Genomic DNA, 17048 nt, shown 5'->3' on the forward strand with positions numbered 1-17048 from the left:
CTACCTAGAGTAAACTTACTGAAGCAATGGGATTTGCATAAATGTTGACTTACCATTTAATAATTTATTCAATGGGCCTGCATTAGCTTGGACAAGCAACTAGGTCAAGGTACAGACTGCCCCTTTGGGGTGGCCTGCACACGGCCCTTTACTCCGTGGATTGGGGCCAGGGCAACCACACCGGCAGCCCTGAGGCCTCAATCCGGCACTTTTCGGGACCAGGGAGAAGCGGCAAAATGCTGCTTCACCCTGGTCCCGAAAAGGGGTGTCCTTGGGGCTTCATGCCCCAGGATACCCCAGGAGCCGCAGCCAGGGGAGAAATAATAATAAGGGCGGGGTACAGACCGCCACTTTGCGGCGGTCTGCCGCCGCCGCCAGTAGGTCCGCGGGGGAGCCGGAGCCTTCAGACGGTCCGACTCCCGCGCGGACCGAAAAAAGAAGCTCCAAAATGGAGCTTCTTTTACCGTCGCGTTTGCGACGTAGCGAGGCGCCAGGGGTGCGCTCGCTACGTCACAAGCGGCGCGACACGTCTGGACGCTGTGCGTCCAGTACGTAAAGATGGCGGCGCCCGTATGAACAGGGCGCCGCCATCTTGTACGTATTCAATACGTACTAGGGTTAGGGGGGTGCGGAAGCACCGCCCCTTCCTAACCCTAGTACGTATTGATGACGTACTATTTGGCGGTCTGTAAACCGCCAAGATTTATGTACATGCCACCCAATCTCTGGGAATCTGGGCAGCTTACAACAGAGGAATAATACAATAAGCAATAACAATAAACGTGAAATAAAAAGAGATATAACATAGCAGCATATTGAACAATAACAATAAATTAAGATCACAATCAACAATAGCAGTAAATAACAAAAACAAAATATATAGCAAATCAACAGCAGCAAATTAAATAAAAATACATAGCAGTTAATAAAGCAAAACAAGTGAAAGGAAAAACTAACAATAAACATGCCTTGCAATTAAATAATTAAAACAACTCTAAGAGTGGGCAAGTTCCTTCAGCGTTCTCCAGCTGATCCTTGTTGGAATTTGGGCAGGAGGTGGGAGGAGAGCGCTGGGTCCCCCTTCCCTCTCATGGCTGGAGGAGAGGTCTTCCTGAGGCAAGTCCTGAGACTTATAAGTCCTAGCCTCGGTTGCCATGGTGTTCTCCAGCTGACCCTCATTGGAATTTGGGCAGAAGACGGGAGGAGAGCGCTGGGTACCCCTTCCCTCTCATGGCTGCAGGCGAGCCACTTGGCCCTTTCCCCCGGCATTGTTCCCACAGCCATTTGGTGGGTGCGGGAATGAGGTGCATCTTCAGAAGGTTCCGTTTTGGAGCTCCTTTGCGTGCCATGCTGAGGCCACCATAAGCGGCCTGGGACGTGCAATGATGTCACACACACACACCGTGCTGTTTGGAAGTGTGACATAATTATGGCGGCCCCTGTGTGGACAGGAGGCTGCCATGATTACACCCCCATCACGTACTAGGGTTGGGCCACATGTGGGCGGAGCGCCTCGATGCAACCGTACCACGTGACGTAAAGCCTGTCTCTACTGGGCCTAGATTTAGGCTATTCTGAATATCTCAAACATTTTCAGCAGACTTCTCTAGTCTATTTCTGATTAAAGAAAGTAAACAGGGAGGCTTTAATCTCTTTATGCTGTTCCACAGGTTTTGGCGTGCTGTAAGTACACAATTAAAAAGAAAAGTTGTCATAGAGTAGAGTGCAGGCTTATGCTTATGCATTCAGCAAAACATGACATTCAGGGCCAAAGCGGATGATGTGTTGTGTTGTGATACGTTGGTTGTCTGTACACATTTAATGTATCTTGGCTACCCCTCCCCCGCAGTTTTAAAATAATAGCCACAGGAGAGAAGGAGCTGATCAGGATTAGGGGTACAGTGCACTGGAAGTGGGGAATAACTATTTCTTCCTGTATCACAGTACCCTGTTTTGTTTTGTTTTAAATCACCAGTTGTTGTAGTGAGTGTGAAACTTCTCTGATGACAAAGATCCAGAAAATTGGTTCAATGGCTCATTGTAATTTACAAAATAAAGTTCAAATAGCTGCACCCATCTATAATTTTGCTTGATGGCAAAGGATATATAAATAGAGGGTGGTATGTAGAGACACCGTACAGAGACATAAATGATATTCTCCTCACCTTTCTTATCTGGACAATGTTTTAGTGCTTGCTTGAATAATAGCAATAAAGACTGGTTGAAACAAATATGTTTCCATTGCTTTCTACTTGTAAGACCCTTCTTTCACCATTCTTCTGATGTTGGATAAATGTACATACACTTTAATGTGCATACACATTAAAAAAGTATTTCACGTCTTCAGGACTAGCAGACTAGTTAACATACTTGAGAGATATGATATGTACTTGAATGGTATTACATAACAGACTCAATTATATCCAATATTGAATGCAAGCCTATCTTCACTTCATCATTCCTCCATATTTAATAATTGCTTACAAGGATGATACCTTTTTTCTAGGTAAACTTTTCACTATTGTATGCCTTCATATGGCAACCCTAAGGCGAAGCTATCATCAGAATTTCTTAGCAAGATTTATTCAGAGGGGGATTGCCTTTACCTTTCTCTATGGCTGAGATAGTGTGACTCAGCCAAGGACACACATTAGGTTTCCATGGTTGAGCAGCTATTTGAACCTGGTTTCCAAAGTCATAGTCCAATGCTCAAGCCACTCTACCATGCTAGATCTCTCAACTTTTAACTACATACGAAGAAGACTTTTCTCTGCTCAATTTTTGTTTGTAAGACAACTGTTCAGATTATAAGAACTTTTGTCATAAAACATTTATTATTATTATTATTATTATTATTAGCAGTAGTAGTAGTAGAAGTAACAACAGTAGAATTTATATCCCGCTCTTTAGAAATGCTCTCAGAGCAGCTTACAAAATTGTTAATTAGACAGTTCCCTGCCCTCAGGCTTACAATCTTTTTTTTTTTTAAATGCCAGCCATTGTTACAAATGGTCAAATATTTTGTTAGTTTGCCCTAATATGAATACCTAAACAGAGTTTGTAAAGGTTACATATTTTTTAGACTACTCCTAGAATCCCCCAGCCCAAATCTCCCTCAGAGGAGAGAGGAAGAATGTGCTGTCATACTGCTAATACACAGGGAATGTAAGCCATTATTTCTAAGCAAGCAAGATACATGTTCTCTTTGGTTTTAGATGACACAGAAAAAGTATTCTTCCACTATGTAAGAAGGCAGTATGCCTCTTTTGAGAAGGTGTTTGTTGTCTGCAGTATGCTTGTATTTTTTTTAAAAATGGCAATTTCGTATTAATCTAAAAATCTTTTTTGATCCAAAACACACTGCAGAAATAATCCAGTTTGAGATCACTTTAACTTCCCTGGCTCAGTGCTAGGAAATTCTGGAAATTGTAGTTTTGTGAGATATGTAACTTTCTCGTTAGAGAGCTCTGGTGCCACAATAAACTATAATTTCCAGGATTCCTGAGCACCGAGCAAGGGGAGTTAAAGCAGTCTCAAACTGGATTATTTCTGTAGTGTGTTTTGGACCATAGTCACTTAATCATTTAAACTAATTGAGTCCACTGGGGGAAAGGGGCAATGATCATGTTGTGGTCTGAGTATTGGATTAAGACTCCAGGATTGTTGTACTAGGACTAACAAGAGAACTCTTGTTACCATAAGTCAGAACTTTACTGCATTGGCCCTGGAATGGGCTTGTAGCATTCCAAAATGGAACGTTCTGGGGATGAGAGGCGTTGAGGAACGCATTTTATCACATAGCGAGAACACTGCTGCCACCACTGAACATCCCCATACCGTTCCAGATGTGTTCCCCAGGGGCGATTTCCAGGAACGCTTTTCAAGCATTCCCCAAAATTGCCTCCTCTGGGACACATCTGGAATGGGATGGGGATGCTCGGTGGCAGTGGCAGCATTCTCGCTGTGCGATAAAATGCATTCCCTGCTGCCTCCCGTCCCCAAAATGTTCTGTTTTGGAATGCTAAAGGCCCATTCCACGGCCAATGCAGTAAATTTCTCAGAGTCATTTTGCAGGTGCATAACAACATATCCAGAGTTCATTTAGGCTTACTCCCAGTGTACATACTATAGTCCTACATTAAACCCACTGATACTGCCCCAAAAAAGTGAAAGCATTAAGCAAAACAAAAACAAAAAAAAAAAAAAACCACACACAAAAAACAAAAACAACAACAAAAACAAAACAAAACAAAAACAAAAAAAAAAACCAAACCACTTTTGTGCTCAGATAAAAAAAATTAGGGTCCCAGGTGTTTTCAACAATCTATGCAGTAGAAATAAAAGGCCCAAGAAATAATCAGACTCATCCAAGCAATGCACAAATGCAGACACAGGTGGATTAAACAGATGGTCTCTTACATTCTGCAGCACACAAATATGTATGTGCCCTGAATTTTACACAGTTGTGAATACTGCAGAATTCACTTAGTATGAAGTCACTTACAGTACATATATGAAACACACTAAAGGCTTTATCATACCAAGCTCTTCTCCCATTAAAATAGTGTTGTTTCTAAAAACACTATGCAATCAGGATTGCTTTCTTTCCTTTGAAACCTGGAACCTTTCTGGGATTGCAGCCTTCATTTGCACTAAAAGTTTATCACACAAAGGATTTGAGATTGCTCACCCAGTACCACCCGGTATCCCCTCCAAGACATTATCACCACCCCTTTTGCTAGTTTGGCATATATGTGCATGCACACAGGTACCCCCTCACAGAAGTATAAATGAAAACAATCTTACCTTTAAAATACCATTTTTCCTCTTGTAGCGGGTGAACCTCCTGATTCAGAATATATCAGACTACACTAGCTACTAGCTTTAATCTGCCAGCAATTAGTCAACTCTGACACTCTAAGCAACAAGACAAGGCAGAACAGGGTTAATGAAACACTTTTTTAAAAAACTGTAAAACTTGTTTTCTCTATTCCATTTACATTGCCAGGTGTAAGTGTGTGTGCATGTGTGTGTGTTAATAAGAGAGAGAGAGAGAGAGAGAGAGAGAGAGATTGACTCCAGAATTGGCCAGCTCTGCTGGAAAAGGAAGTGAGCAAAACTCTGACAAGCCCCAGTGAGAGTGTGGAGTTTATTAGACAAGGGAAATTGGAAGTATAATCCAATGGCAATCTGAATGCAATCATGGGGTTTAACGTTATTGCGTGAAAGACTCTCACACACAATTTCAAGCAATGGGAAGTCAGTCTGAACACAATCATGGGATTTCACATTATTGCGTGATAGACTACCACACACAATTTCGAGCAATGGCAAGCTATTTTCAGACAATGGGAAGTCAGTTCAAACGCAATTCACATTCACGTAAATTCTCTGAACTAGCAAATTCACGTGAATGCGTTCTGGCCCCACTTTCTTTTCATTTGAAATTAAGAGAAATTCCTCCCGTGTGATAAACACCTGTGTGTACAATCATCTGCCAATCAATTTTTTTTGGGGGGAGGGCAGGTTTCTTATGTATTTTTATTCATAGCATGCCAGAAATACGTAAAATAATCACAGAGGTTATAGAACTGAGCATCTAAATAATTTTTGACTTGGACAAATGGTCAGCATCCCCCCCCCCTTTTTTAAAAAAGAAATACATTGAAAGTTTTCCCAGTTACTTTTCCAATTGGAAAGAGATCTGATTGAAATTTCCACCCTTCTCCTTCTCACCTGATCACTAAGAGAAACCTGTGAATGAAATGGCAATCACTCTAATCCAGGGGTGCAGAAAGACATTCCCACAGCAGTAGAGTGATTGGCAGTGATGTGATCTCACTGTCCCCTACTCTCCCCTTTCCCTCTTCCCCCTCCCTTTTTAATTTTTTCCAACTTCTTGGTGCTATTTCGGAGCTCTGGAGCCCTGAACAAAGTTTCAGAAATTGTTTTAAGAGTGGATTGGGGCTGCAGAGCTTCAAAATAGCATTAAAAAAAAGTTGGTTGTTTTTTTTAAATGAGAGACAGAAGGAAGGGTTAAGGGAGAGGAAAGCGAAGGAACATGATACTGGCAGCAGTCCCAGTTGCTCTAAAAGGAAGAAGTGCAGTGGTGGCTGCTCCTACACCAGTATTGTACCATTTTATTTTTAGTGCACAACTACAGCACAAATGGGGCTGGTGTGATAAAGCCCTAATAATGCACCTAAGCCACCCCTAATGTTCACCACTGACCACCCAGAACTGGCATGAAAATGCAATTGAATTATCACAATGGAAATCGTAGCAGAACGGTAGTGGAAAAGCAGATTATTGATGGATTTTTGCATTAATAACAAGAAACTCTTTACAAACAATCTCCCACCTGGAGAACAATAGAAAAGGAATTACATCATGTGATAAGTCCCAGCCAAGGACACTAGTATCTTGATGTAATTGTGATTTACCTTTCTAGTATGATAAAGCTGTGAGAAACAGCTGCAATGGATTAGGAATAGACACAACCAATTGTTCATAAGCTCTGACTTTTCAGGCACAGGACACACATTTTCAAGATGACAAGAAAATTATATTTTAGAGATGGTACTATATAAACTTAATTACTCTGAAGTGTATTCTGATGGTTCCCATCTTTTCTTAAGCAAAACAAAAGGCCTGAAGAGACAGCCAAAATAAAGCTGCTTTGGGTCACTTTGGAGGTATGCTGTTCAGGGATGTAGCTGGGGGGGGGGGGGGGCCATGGGGTCAGGACCCTCCCTTCTATTAGATACCATGATTGGTGTGTGCCGCTGCACCACTGCGCTGCCATGCCCAAGCCCCATTATAATGGTGGCACTTAGTCTGGACCCCCTCCCCCCTTCCCAAAATCCTGGCTACATCCCTGTGCTGTTTAAATGACACATGCATCTTAAGAAATCAGAAGCTGCACCAAAGGTGCACTCTAGACCTTAGGACTGGAGTGTGGCTTTGGTACAGCTTCTGGACTCTTAGGATGCATGCAGCACTTAAACAGCATACCTCCAAAGTGACCCGAAGCAGCTTTATTTTGACCTGTCTGTTTGGGTCCAGTGTAAAATATAAGTGTCTGTATCTCAGGACACAGGAAAATTCCTCATATAACACCACACTGGACATGTTGCAGTTTTGGACTCCAGTTCCCAGTGTCTCTTGGTCATGCTGGGAGATAATAGGAATTTTATTTCAAAAGACACCTTTTCCAAGCTCTGCATTGGCCCATCTAGCTCAATATCATCTGCACTGACTGGAAGTTGTTCTCTAGAATTTCAGACAGAGGTTGAGCATGGAACCTCCTGCTTGCAAACTATAGATGCTCATCCAATGAGTACAGTCCTGCCCTTTCGTATTTCAAATGACTGTCAACTCTGAGATGAATTATTACACTGGCTTGCCACTGAAGCGGTATACCAATTTTTACCTTGCATGCTTGTAAACTCAGACCCATCTGACTTCCATGTTAAGGAAGAAGAAAGACTATCAACCGCATTGAGTAAAATAGAGATGGCAAAATGGAGCCTTCCAGATGTTGTTGATCTGCAACTACTGCTATCATACCCTTCAACTTTCCTGATCTTGCAGGGATGGTCCTGATTAATCTTCTGTCATCCTACTTTTTCAGCTACTGTTAAGATGCTCTCTCTTGTCCTCCTTCCCTGTTTGTGCTCAGTTTACTTCAAGTGATGCAAATTTAATAAGTACTTTGCACTCAAACCATGGGGGATGAGGAAAAGGGGTGGAATCTTGCTGTTTTGCTTGGTCAAAAATAAGGTGCTGCAGCCTCTCCTAGTATGTTTGTTTTTCCTCATTAATAACTTTTGACATCTTGACCATTCCTTGATGTTGCTTGTTTGCACACATCCAGGTTTCTCTCTGTGAAATTCTGGATGTTATGTACTGTTTCTCGTCACTGGGTATGCTGGCTACAATTGATAGCTGCTTCAAGCATCTTATGGTTGTTCCTCACAGAAACACAGAGCTATAACCCTCCTGTGAGTGCACACACAAACATACTCTCTCTCAAACACACACAGAGGAAATCCTGGTACAGTTACATGAGGGTAGTATACAACACTAAATGTAGGTTACTAGATTCTTAATGTTCATAGTGTGGCCAACATTCTTTGGGGTGAAAGATGCCAAGTAAAACAGAGAAGAATTGATACTGGCTCAGTTTTCCAGTTTTCACATGTGCTTTGGACTTAGAAATTATCTGCTTACTATAAAACAAAGTTTGATAGCATCAAGAGTTTGGCACTTCTAGTGTCCAAATCTTCACTCAAGAACAATGTCTGGGGGTGCACTGGGAAGTTAGTGTGGGAAGAAAGAGATATGTGCTCCATTTTTATACTTTTAAGCAAGCCTTTTTTTAGGGCAGGCTGTCTTCTGAAAGAATGAATCTGTAACTACTGCTGCATGCTGCTCTTGTCTGAGCTCTGAGACTGTTTCTTTATTCTTCTCCTGAGACTTCAATGGATTTGATTCAAGCACCATTGAATGTGATGCTGTATTAATTGCCCTGGAGGGTAGCAGGCCCTTTGAACTGTGGCTGTGAGTGATATTTTGCTGTAAGACATGTGTCAGCACTTGGCTGGTTAACTCTGGGGCTGGGTTGTATGGCATGCTGAGACCAAGTATCTGGAAAACTACTTTGCATCCTAATCTTACATCTGTTTTCCATCATGCTGGGAGATTGACTGGCCATTCTATCTGAGAAGTGTCATTCCAGAATCATAAGAGTTTATGTATATAATGTGTCTATGTACTCTCTCATGTTTCTAACAGCACACACACACACACACACACTATACACTCAAAGAATATAAAGGATTTCCTAGCATTTCTTACAGTTCCCCAGAGCAACTGGCATGCACAAGTGATGAGGTGACAGAATGGACTGAGGTGCTACCCTTCAACCTTTAGAGGCACCATTTGAGCATGAGTAAGATTTCAGCATTCTGATACCATATGTAAAATTAAATCTGTATGTAATCCTATATCAGGCTTTAAAGTTATAGAAGGTCTTACTGTTTTGACACTGAGGAATTATCTGTATGCCTCACATTTTATGTGTGTGTGTGTGTGTGTGTGTGTTACTTTAGGTATTCTTCACCATTCATTGTAATTTTGGCAAAGTCTTTGGAGGAAATGATTGTACTTCTTTGTGTTCACAACCAGTTTTGGTGACTTTCATTGGCACCTATGCCAGAACGTGTGTTCAAACATGTCACAAAACCAGCAATCCTTTCAAAGAAGTTCTACCTTGATGCATGGCTTGTGGTTAATTAAAAATAAATCCAAATTGCACCCCTCATAAAATAGTTAACAGGAAACACAGTCCACTGGGAAGATCTTTTCTACAAGGCTCATTGAAATAAATTGGAGTTTCGCAAAGCTGTACAGTGTGCCCTTCCCTTACGTGAGGGATCCATTCCGGACCCCCCCCCCCGCCACATTGTAAGGGAAATATTGCATATAATAAATAATAAATAATAAAGTTTTTATTTTTATCCCGCTCCTTCCTACGATCAGGGCGGCTTACAACATGGGTTAAAAACAACAGTACCATAAAACAATATAAAATACAAACACATCAAAGCAGACCATACAGTCAATAAAAAATAACAGGCTAAAAGCCCCATAGCCCAACCTCTTGGCCACGGAAGAGGAGGGAGGCCCACAGGATTTTAGTCGGGGAATGCCTGTTGGAACAGGAAGGTTTTCAGGTCCTTCCTGAATTGGACCAGGGTGGTAGTCGAGCGGAGCTCAGTGGGCAGCGTATTCCAAAGGACTGGGGCAGCAGTGGAAAATGTCCTCCGTGTAGTGGAGGATAATCTAGCCCCAGGCACCTTCAGTAATTGCTGCCCAGACGTTCTGAGGGTGCGAGGCGGAATGTACGGGGAGAGGCAGTCCTTTAGGTATCCTGGGCCCAAGCCATTTAGGGCTTTATAGGTAATCACCAACGCCTTATATTGAGCCCGGAAGCGAATGGGCAGCCAATGGAGATCTTTCAGTACCGGTGTTATGTGGCTGGTCCTGGAAACACCAGTGACCAGCCGGGCTGCCATGTTCTGCACCATTTGCAGCTTCCGAGTTTGGTATAAGGGTTGCCCCATGTAGAGTACATTGCAGAAATCCAGTCTCGAGGTTACCAGAGCATGTACAACAGTTTCTAGGTCCCTCTGGGCCAGGTATGGGCGCAGCTAGCGAATAAGCCGAAGCTGATGACAGGTGCTCTTGACCGTCGCGTTCACCTGAGCAGTCAGGTGAAGTGACGAGTCAAGAAGCATCCCCCAGACTGCGCACAGAGTCCTTCACAGGGAGCGTGACCCCGTTCAGGACAGGTGGAACCACCACCATTCCTGGACCAGGGGAACCTATCACTAGTACCTCCGTTTTCTCTGGATTCAACTTGAGTCGGTTTTCCCTCATCCAGCCCATTACTGACTCTAGGCAGGCCACGAGAGGAGAGACCCCATCCCCAGTCACTGCATCAGTCGGAGACATAGAGAAAATGATTTGGGTGTCATCAGCGTACTGATAACCCCGCGCCCCATGTCTCCGGATGATCTCTCCCAGCGGTTTCATGTAAATGTTAAATAGCATGGGAGACAGAATGGCTCCTTGAGGGACCCCAGTTTTAAGGGCCCGCTCATCGGAGCACACGTCTCCCAGCTGCACCATCTGGGACCTCCCAGAGAGGTAGGACCGGAACCACTGGAGCGCAGTGCCCCCGATTCCCACCTCTGCCAGGCGCCCCAGAAGGATACCATGGTCTATGGTATCGAAAGCCGCTGAGATGTCCAAGAGCACCAACAGGGACACGCTTCCCCTGTCGATACCCAGACGGAGATCATCAACCAAGGCGACCATGGCCGTCTCAACCCCGTAACCCGCCCGGAAGCCAGTTTGGAATGGGTCCAGATAATCCGTTTCATCCAAGACCGCCTGAAGCTGGATTGCAACCTATGGTGGAGGCCCATTTAAAACAGTGAGTCTCATGCTTGCAGCGCAAGTCAGGTAGAGCTCAAGAAGTCCTTTGAGTAATACCATGTTTGCTGTACTTCCACCCTCTGAGAAATAAATGCCCCGTGAGCTCTGGAGGCAAGTCTTGTCTGCTGCTCCTCCTAGGGGGAAAAAAAGAACTTTAGAGCTATCCGGTCCTCCTGTTTACAGTGAAGACCGGAAAATAAAATATAATATATTTTTAAAGGATAATAAAATATAGTATATGCAATGTAACTGTAAATAAACCATATGAAATGAATGTATATTTCTAATAGTGCTTTTAACTTTTATTTTGTAATCCCTTACATTTTTCTTGAAAGTCCTACATTTTGTGGTAGTCCTCCTTTGCTGCTATGACATCTGGTCACCTTTTGCCACACACAATGTCCCATTGGACAACAAAGGCTCTCATTGCACATTGAGACATTTTGTACTTGGGACTATTGTTTCATAACAGGAAATGTGTATCTGGATACATTATGCATTCAGACACTGCACAACAACCACACTGGTTCCATTTGTGAAATGGTCCTGATGGTGTAGCTATATCTCGACTCTTGAATATACAAACATTGAACAGTTGTGCAATTCAACTTTATGTGATTGTAAGTCAGTTTATGATGACATAATTTCCCAACAGGATGCCAGTCCTTATTTTTAGTTTCCAAATCTAGTAGGGAAAGAAAACAAGCTTTAGAAATAATGTGGACATTGTTTCATGTAATCTTTGCAGGCTGAGTAGGGTTACCATCAAAATAATTAATAAGAGGTACTGTTTAGGTGGCATTCTGTTCCTATTCTGGGAAATCTCAGTCAGTGAGTATGATGGTGAACGGGATACTAGGAGAAGCAGAAACAAATGAGAAAAACATATTGAAATACGACTGCAGCCAGCTGGCTAGGCCTTAGTACTAAGTGCCAGATGCAAATTCAGAAATATATATATTTTGCTAGGCCACTGTTGTTCCCATATGTGAAGTGTGCAAAACATAGCAGAACTAAGATGCCTTTCTGTGCTATAAATCCCAGAACCCTCTGTTACCCTACTAGCTTAGGAGTGCCTGGCAGCTTTAGTTCAAAAAAAGGATTTCCCCCCTGTAAATAAATGTACCCTACACTGTCCCATGTCATGAAAATTAATCCATCAAAAAGGGGGTGGCATGATTTTTTTCAAGGTGCATTCCACAAGAACGCCTTAGATTGGGACTTTGATCATCACTGTGGAAATGAGTCGGTCTGCTCCAAAATTTTGCCAAAGGGAAGGTGGAAGAGAAGCATAGGATAAGAAATTGGGCAGTACTGTACTATAAAGCCTTTGCACATATGAAAACATACTTCATAGGAACATAGGGAACTGACTTATACAAACACTGTTTAAAATGACTGGCAATGACTCTCTTGTGTGTTCAGATTCCCTCCAAGTCTTCACCAGAGGAAATTTATAGATTTATAGATTATAGAGCTAAAAGGTATCTTGCCTGTTTAACACAAACAGAGAAAGAATTGTAACCCCTTTAAAGTTGCAGGAACAAGTGAGCAAAAGCCCTAGCCTGGTGTAGTTTAAGGAATGGGGTTGCTATGAACACCATGTATCTCAGAGAAATGCTGAGAAATGCAGGAACTGTGAGAGGATGACTGGAATAGGTTGGTATGTTTTCTATATGTCTGTGAGAGAGACAGGGAGGAGTACATGTGCATCTCTCTGTGTGAGAGGTGGGATAAAGTGTGTTCTTGTATGTGTGTGCAAGATATGGGGGAGATAAGTGTGTGTATGTGTGACGGAGAGAAGGAAGAGAGTGTATATGTGTGTGTACTGGGGAAAAGATTAGAGTCTGCCTCTATAAAAGCAATTTCCATTTAAATTAGCAATGCAAATATATAGCTATCTATTCAGAAACAATTCCCAGTGAGGTGAAAGTGTATGAAGTTGTACCCTAAAAGGCTGTTGGAAAGGCATCATTTTTTATGACACTCATGTGGTTTCCTCCCCCCCCCCCCCACAACTATATATTTTATCTAATTTCATTCCATTTATCTCCTGGAGCTGAAGGTGTTGTATGTTATTTTCCCCCAAGCACACTTTTATCCTAGCCACAATTCTGTGAGGTAGATTAACCTCAGAGGCTGAAATTGGTGCATGGTGACCACATGTGTTTATGACAAAACTGGGATTTGAACCTGATAATACCATCATGTGAATCTATACAATCTTAGAATTGTTGACTTATAAGGAATCCTGTCCCTATGCCTGTGCAGGAATCAAAAGTTATGATATGGCTCATTTTGTGTTCTGTCCATAAAACTGAAGTGGAAAATGACAGAGTCAGGAAAGTTGCAGTGAGAGTGCACAAAAATTGTCTAAGGAATACTTTTTTTTTTTTTTTAAAGAAAGCTATGTTGTTCTGTGCTTCTACAATGAAATGAAGCTGGGCTTGAGTTTAACTCTTATTGGAGTTGCAATCTTTAATTCTGGATTTTTATGGTATTTCTATTGTATTTTCTGTTTAATAATTATCATGTCCTTCCATGCAGGATTATAGAGAGCACTGCACTTACAGACTTGCTACCTGCCCTCAGCTTTTATTAGCCAGAATTGTTGTTTGCCACATGACAGTTAGTGTGTGTGTGTGTGTGTGTGTGTGTGTGTGTTAATGTGTTTATGCTTTGTTAGAGGTGTTTGGATTTTTTGTCTCAGTTAGCCAGCACTGAATGCTATGCACTTTGACTTGAATGACTGTAGTGGGGGAGAGTACCAGTTACCTTTCTGTCCATGAGATAGCAACCTGTCTTGGGCCAGCTCTGTTACACCAACAGAACGGCAGAGAGGGGTGTGTGGCCTGGACCCTCTAACCTTAAAAGGGCACTCCTCCATCCCACCCCTCCCCACCTTGTGAACATCAGGCAGCAATCCAGCTGAGAGCCAGCGAGCCAGCCAGGATGCTGAACTTCCCTTTTTTCCTCTCACCATTGGGACTTGAGGTAGCACCAGCAAAATGGCAGAGAGAGGGGCGTGGCTAGAGCAACACCTGAGACGCCAAGCAGAGGCCTCTTGGCAGCTGGGATGCCGGGCAGAGGCTTCCAAAGTCAACCTTCCTTATCTACTAGATCCCTCGTGTCCTGTGGTGGTCAGGCAATGTTATCAAGCACTGTCGGCTTTTATCTTTTTGTTCTTATTGTTACATTTTCTTCCGTTGACTATTGGATACTCAAACCTTCCCTTCCCATGGCTCCACATATTTCTCCTAATCTGATCCCTATTCAACCCCTCCCTATCTCCCAGGTTCCATTCTTTTGTTCACTCTAGAACTGCCACACAGTTGCTCCAAAAGCAACAGCAATTCATGATCTTTTTCTTTCTAGATCATTTAATCTTCTTGCTCTTACTGAAACCTGGCTTGCGGCCCATGATACTGCTACCTCCACTGCCCTTTCTTTTTGCAGTCTTTCTTTCATCCATACAAGCTGCTCTGAGGGCTGTGAAGGAGGGGTCGGTATCTTATTGTTTAATTCCTGCCAGTTTCAAGTTCTTTTCCCTCCCCCTACCTATTGTTTCTCTTCGTCTGAGTCTTACTCTATTAGACTCTTTTTTTCCTTTACAGCTGCGGGTTGCAGTCATCTATTGCCCTCCTGGTTCTGCTACCCAGTTTCTTTCAGACTTTGAGTCTTGGCTGACATTATTTCTATCGGATGCAGCCCCTTCTTTGATCCTAGGTGACTTTAATATCCACCTTGACGATCCCAAGAATCCTTCTACATCTCGCTTTAGCTCCCTTTTAGCTTCTTTCAGTCTTCAACCTCATTCCAACTCTTCAACCCATTCTTTCGGTCACTGCCTTGACCTAGTTCTTGCTGCTTAGTGTGTCATTTCTGACTACCTGGCATCTGATTTTCCATTGTCCGATCATCATTTCTTTTACTCTTTTACTCTTAATTATATCTCATCTCCTCATCATACTGTTCAACGCTATTCTCGTGATCTTCAGTCTGTTAATTATGACCATCTCAGTCAGTCCTTGGATTTATCTCTCTATTCTCTATCTCTTGGGGACTCTGCTGACACAGGTATGTCTTTATTTAATTCTATTCTTTCTTCAACTCTTGACAGCTTTGCCCCTGTATCTTTATGGGCGTCCTCTTCTACAAATAGGCCTCAGCCCTGGCTTACTCCCTTTGTTAGGTTCCTCCAGTCCTGCTCTCGAGTGGCCAAACGTCTCTGGAAAAAGTCCAATTTTATTCATTATAAATTTGTCCTTTTATCCTTCTCACACTCCCTGTTTATGGCAAAACAGAATTACTATAAATCATTGATCTGCACAAACAAGAGGCACCCACAGCATTTGTTCTCCTGCTTCAACACTTTGTTAAAACCTTCCTCTCCCCGTGTCTCTTCATTATTTTCCCCTACTGACTTCGCCAACTACTTCATCGCTAAGATCACTACTATCCAATCTGAGATAGTTCTTCCTGATTTGTCTTCTACAAATAATCTTCTGGTACCTTCAACTAATAAATTCTCTGTGTTTCCTCAGGTTTCTTTGGATGAACTTTCTATGCTGCTGAATTCTTCCAAACCTGCAACCTATTCTCTTGGTCCAATTCCCCCTTGTCTTCTAATTTCTATAGCCCCTTCTTTCCTCCCCTCACTTCTCTATATCTTTAATCTCTCTCTCTTTCTACGGGTACTTTCCCTTCAGTCTTTAAACATGCTTTGGTTTCCCCTATTCTGAAAAAAACTTCTCTTGGCCCCTCTTCTTTATCTAGCTATCGTCCAATTTCTCTTCTTCCTTTTCTTTGTAAGGTTTTAGAATGGGTAATTTATTCTCACTGTCTTGTGTTTCTCAAAGCCAACTTCATTCTAGATCCCTTTCAGTCCGGTTTCCACCCACAGCATTCTACAGAGATGGCTGACCTTTCTCTGAGTCTTGAACAGCAAGTTTCATCTTGTCTTACAGCTGTCTCTCAGTAGATGCGCCATCGGCGTTTGAAGCTCAACATGTCCAAGACAGAGCTTCTTGTTTTTCCACCTAAGTCCACCCTTCAATACTCCTTTTCTGTTTCTGTGGATGACATTTCTATTCGACTGGTCCAGGAAGCCCATACTCTTGGTTTTATTTTTTATTCTTCTCTGTCATATATCCCCCAGATCCAGGCCACAGCCAAGGCCTGTAGATTCTTTCTTTACAGTATTGCTAAAATCTGTCCATTTCTTTCTACCTCCACTGCCAAGACCCTGGTCCAGCCTCTGGTGGTCTCCCGACTAGATTATTACAACCTCCTTCTGTCATGACTGAATGTTATTATTATGGTCGATGACCAGAATAAAACATTATAAAAGAGTACAATATTATACAATGCCCAATAGAAAAACACCCCAATGCAAATGGTACAGTACAAATACAATAGGAATACAGCTTGGAGGCTATAAATTCAAGTAACTATATAGGGTGAAATCCTTTAAAATACTAGATGAGATCGATAGAATAAAAAATTAAACATTAAGACACAATTTTTTATCTACAAGCTATTTCAGCAATGCTAAAACTTGCCACCTTGGTTGTAATCCCTGGCTGCTGGTCGGCCAGAAGGTAATCAATGTAAAATATATCAGGTTTACCTGGTATTTTTTGTAAAATTGGTGCTATAAAACAACACTGCAGATCCCAATAAAAGGTGCAACACAATAAAACATGCCCCACTGTTTCTACCTCCCAAAACTCACAAGGACATAAACATTCACAGAATGGTTTTCTTATATGTTGTATCTTCCTGCTAGTAAGGCCGATAGAAGAACATTAAATTTGGCCAGAGTAAAGGCTTTCCTATACTTTGGATTTGTTAGATTGTTCAAATATGCAGCAAGGACAAAGCCTCTCCCACTGTTTTTAAAAGTTGAGTGTAAAGAGGAAAGCTGGTTTTCTCTCTCCATGTGCTTTGGTGAGATCTGACCTTTTTAAACTTGGGAATATTGTTGTGGATCTTGGTGGGAGTGGACAGAAGCCTAATTCTCTTTAAGTGCTGGGGGGAGGCAT

This window comes from Sceloporus undulatus, chromosome 3, assembly GCF_019175285.1.
Source record: "Sceloporus undulatus isolate JIND9_A2432 ecotype Alabama chromosome 3, SceUnd_v1.1, whole genome shotgun sequence".
NCBI classification, from domain to species: domain Eukaryota; kingdom Metazoa; phylum Chordata; class Lepidosauria; order Squamata; family Phrynosomatidae; genus Sceloporus; species Sceloporus undulatus.